General features: G+C 45.8%; 1 protein-coding gene across 4 annotated transcripts in view; it reads right to left on the reverse strand.

The window, feature by feature from the left end:
* DHRSX (dehydrogenase/reductase X-linked) overlaps positions 1-4,730 on the reverse strand; it is a 258,274-nt gene that overhangs the window by 219,124 nt on the left and 34,420 nt on the right. Inside the window, exon 1 of one of the 4 annotated variants that reach the window (XM_025208501.1) lies at positions 1,827-1,867. The exons of the other annotated variants lie outside the window; for them this stretch is intronic. The gene's annotated coding sequence lies outside the window, so the exon portion shown is untranslated. Of the gene's footprint in view, positions 1-1,826; positions 1,868-4,730 lie in introns of those variants that run through there. 4 annotated transcript variants of the gene reach the window in all.

Genomic DNA, 4,730 nt, shown 5'->3' on the forward strand with positions numbered 1-4,730 from the left:
GTGATGTTTCAACCCAGTCTTCCTCATTCACTTAGTTCTACTGATCACATACATAATCCCAAATGATTTAAACACCATGGAACTCAGTGAGAATATTTTTGAGCCTGCTAACATGTTACAAGTACAAGCGACCCTCGCCATTCACGGGGAATACGTTCTTGTATCCCCCGTGAGTGGTGAAATCCGTGAATAAGGCACTGCGTTCACAAACGCAGTGTCCCCGGTGACTGGGGCGGTGGGGGGAGGGGGGGCATGGCTCCAGTGGGAGCGCAGTGGCAGCAGCGGGAGCCTGTCAGCAGCAGGCGCACAACTCCCGAGTTGCTCCTGGAAGTGTATACAGTGTATTTAAAACGCGGGTTCGGCATTCGTGAATATTTGAAACCATGAATGCCAAACCCGTGAATAATGAGGGTTTCCTGTAGTGTTTTCTGGAGGTTCTTCACCATAGTATAAATTTACTGAAGTACTCCACAGGCTATGCTCCTCAATCTGCCTGCCTGTCTTTAAATAAATATCCATCGGGTACAGCATCCATTGAGACAAAAAATGGACCAATAAGATAGCTAAGGAGACAGCATTGCAGAGCCCAGCGGTCAGGGAACTCCCCAGAGGATGTAGGAAACCTGGGTACAAGCCCAAAATCTAACCTAGCAGTGGTGGCCAACATTTTTGGCAACTTTTGGCACACTTTGGTCTAAAGAGTGAGACAGTGCCAGTCTAATAATCAGCCACCTGTCACCCAGTGCCTGTGAATCCCATCACCACTGGGAGGGGACAGCACTGAATTTGGCAACACTTGCCCCTGCACCTCCCATGGGGCCAAATGTTTGAGACAGCATTGACCCCTGACACCCAGCCTCCCCAAATGCCACTCTGATCCCCATGCCCTTCCTGACAGCTGCCCCAACTCCTACCACTAGTGCCCTGTTTAAGTCAGTGTGCCAAACAAATGGCTTCCCCTACCACTTGTGGCACATGCCGCAGATTATCCACCACTCTAATATACATACAAAATGGAACATCTTTAATGGAAAAGACTGAAAGGCACCCATACCATCCCCCTCCACCCAGAACACCTGGTGATTAGGTAACTCACTTGGCATGTTGCAGAATGGCAGAGTATGAATTTGAACCAAGGTCCAGATAAGTGCCTTCATCATCAGATTATTAACTACTCTGTTACCTGTCTCTTTTTGTCTTTGGTGGGCAGGGATGTGGGAGGAAATTAAAGTGATGGTGGATTTATACCTACACAAGCAGGGATCTTTTTCACATCTCACATGGTTATGGGATGAAAAAATATTTTTGGTCTACTTAAAAATCCAGCTCTGCAAGGGCAAACAAATATATTCTATCTAGCTATCAACAGTCCTTAAGTTTAAAACTATCCTGTGAAAAACAGGTTGCACAAGAATCTGTGTGAAAGCATAATAATTCAGGGAAAAAATAGCTTATGAAATCACTTTCAGTTAAGGAGCCACAACTAAATCCCATTCAGATCTGAACAGAACAGTTGGTCAGACTGTTTAATGTCAACAGCAACTGAATCACCTTTCTCCCTTAAAATGGGAAATATCACCATCATGTCCTAACCAGACCCAAAAACATAAAGCTAAGGTCACACTTAAACCTACTTCTATTAAAGAGTAGATTATTCCATTACCATTAAAACTATCATATTCACTTCAAGCAGGCTTAGAGCTGCAGTTCCAAAACTTTTATTTGGCTAACTGCCATCTCTCAAAATTTCTTCTAAACCATCATGTTACTATATTACATTTTTAAATTGAAAAGGAGGAAGGCAGTAAAATATACGGACAACTTACTGTGATCTCATGGGCCAGTTTTGGAACAAGTGGTTTAGTGTGACAGGTTTTCCCTATTAAAAAAAATTAATAAAAAAATTTAAAATTATGAGTTTGGAGGCAAACTAAGAAGTGATTGAAAGTTGCTGGGGTACCTCACTTTAAAAACTATGCAATCACTGCTGAATTGAAGCACTTGTTATAATATAAAGATCTCCAACAATTAGAATCAGTTAGAGTGGTACAAAATTATTAGAGACTATTGGGACGATTTCGTTAATAGGAAATTTCACACATGAACCAATAAGTATTTAAAAGTGACACTAAGATAGCGTATCTCGATTATAGTTACATGTCAGAAAGACTTTATATTATAAATCCTCAAATTGACAAACCTTCCCATAGCATGAATACTAATGTAGGATAGTTATCAAGCTTCAAGCATGGGAGACTAGTGCATGCCCCACACAGCAACCGGGGGGGGGGGGGGGGCTCCCCACATCCCCAGTCTCACTGACTAGCAGGTGATCACTGAAGCCACTTCCAGGAGTGGCACAGTGCTTCCCCTCCTCAGCTGGCACTGGCGAGGGAGCACTGGCGCTCTCATCTGCCCCCCACCCGGAGGTGCTGCCCAGGCCGGCTGTGGCCACGGCCCCAGCTGCACGAGTGGCCAGCGGGGCAGAAAGCTGAGCAGACCCCAGCTAGAATCCCCATACCAGTGGGTGGGAGGAGGCAGGGGGTTTAATATTCCAACATCTCTCCTCTGTCTCTACCCCTGCACACTAAGGCTGTGCAAAATGTTGCCAGTTGTTTCATTACGACACTGTTTTGACTCGCTTCGAGCTCAAAACAGTGAAATCAAAATGAAGTGAAAGGCTTTGAAACAGCCTCAAAATGAAATGAGGGCAGTCGAAACGTTTCAAAAGTTTCAAAACATTTTGAGTTTCGAAGCTGGGCTTGCTTATAGCTAAGGAGAAACGAAGGAGAGGGAGAGGGAAGAGGGGGGAAAGCACTGCTCTGATATTGACTGTGTAGCTGGCCAGTGACTGTGATCCTTTCCTGAGGTCCCTTCCAATCCCAGTGCTCTGAGGGAGGGATGGAAAAACAGCGTAAAAAGCAGCATGGTTTAAACTGAGCTTTCTCTGGGCCTTCACATTTACAAGTGACACAAGTTTTGCTCTGAACAGTTTGAGGTGCAGTTTCCCAGAAACTCCTGTACCTATCTCCTTGAAGGTTGTCAGGCTCCATGGCCTCATCAGGGGCTACTATCCCTGCAATTTTCACCCTACTATGCCTTAACACAGTCACAGATGTCACACATTTTTCTTGACAGCAGCCTGAGGTATGATTTCCAAGCACCTATCTCCTTGAAACTTGGCAGGCTTCATGGCCTGAGAAAGGGCTACCATCGCTGCAAGTTTCATCTGAATCAGGCAAGAAATGTCCAAGGTATAGGCAGTTTCGTGCTTCCCCATTATAGCCCATGGGCAAAACGTTGAAACAGTTTCAACGAAACGAAACGCAACAGGGCCTTTGAAACAAAACGAAACTCAAAACAAAAAACTGTCCTGTTGAAATGGTGAAATGGAAGTCAAAACGAATCAGTGCTGTTTTGCAAAGCCCTACCACACCATCTCAGCTGTTTCTCTAGCAGCCTACTTAAGCACTGCCATCCCAGTCTTCAAGTTAGTCTCTAGTAGTAAATTTGGTTCTCAGGCTAGCAAATGTCTGGTAAGATGTTCACAGGCATATTTATAGAGCACCCCTTGATTCCAGAGTACTCTTTTCTCCTTGAGAGATAATCTGTCACTTACTCTACAAGGAACACCACTAGGAAGTTTTGTATCCTGGGCAACTGTGGTGGCTAGGCTGGGGGGGGCAGCAGCCGACATTCTTGCACCCCCCCCACCCCAATTCAGTACCTGGGACTGTTACCCCATTCACACACCCCTAGTTATGCTACTGTGGCCTCTAAAAAAGCAAAGACTCCCTTTACAAGCTAGTCAAACATTGGACTTGCACGCACATAAATATAGTCTCCGATTTTCCAGGCTGGGGGAGGGGAGAGTCTGGACTCCACATACCATTAACACTAATCATTTCTAATTTCCTGGAACTGGGAAGGTTCCAAGTTACAACTGGTATGGCCAAAGCTCAAATACTTCTCACACAAGTGTACAGCAGATGTAGCAAAGCCAGAATCTAGCTCTTGCCATTAGTGGTAGTTAACAATCTCATCTTAATGCTTTCTTTCGAGAGGATGAGGAAAAAAAGGAGGTTTTTAGATTTTCATGTGAATTCATAGATTTCATAGACATTAGGGCTGGAAGGGACCTCGGAAGATCATCGAGTCCAGCCCCCTGCCCAAAGGGCAGGAAGTCAGCTGGGGTCATTGGATCCCAGCAAGATAAGCATCCAGTTTGCTCTTGAAGGCGTTCAATGTAGGTGCTTGAACCACCTCCGGTGGCAGGCTGTTCCAGACCTTGGGGGCTCGGACAGTAAAGAAATTCTTCCTTATGTCCAGCCCGAAACGGTCTTGTCGTAGTTTATGACCATTCGACCTAGTCATCATCCCTTGGGCCGCTCTGGTGAACAAACATTCCCCCAGATACTGGTGGTCACCCCTGATAAACTTATAGGTGGCCATCAGATCACCCCTGAGCCTGCGCTTTTCCAGGCTAAAAAGCCCCAGGGCTCTTAGCCTGTCAACGTAGGGTCTGCTCCCCTGACCTCTGATCATGCGTGTGGCTCTTCTCTGGACTCTCTCAAGCTTCTCCACATCCTTTTTGAATTGTGGAGCCCAAAACTGGAGGCAGTACTCCAGCTGCGGCCTCACCAAGGCCGAGTACAAGGGGAGAATGACGTCCCAGGATTTGCTTGAGAAGCATCTATGGATGCAAGCCAGCGTTTTGGTTGCTTTACTAG

Source organism: Alligator sinensis, unplaced genomic scaffold (assembly GCF_000455745.1).
Source record: "Alligator sinensis unplaced genomic scaffold, ASM45574v1 scaffold395_1, whole genome shotgun sequence".
Lineage (NCBI taxonomy): Eukaryota > Metazoa > Chordata > Crocodylia > Alligatoridae > Alligator > Alligator sinensis.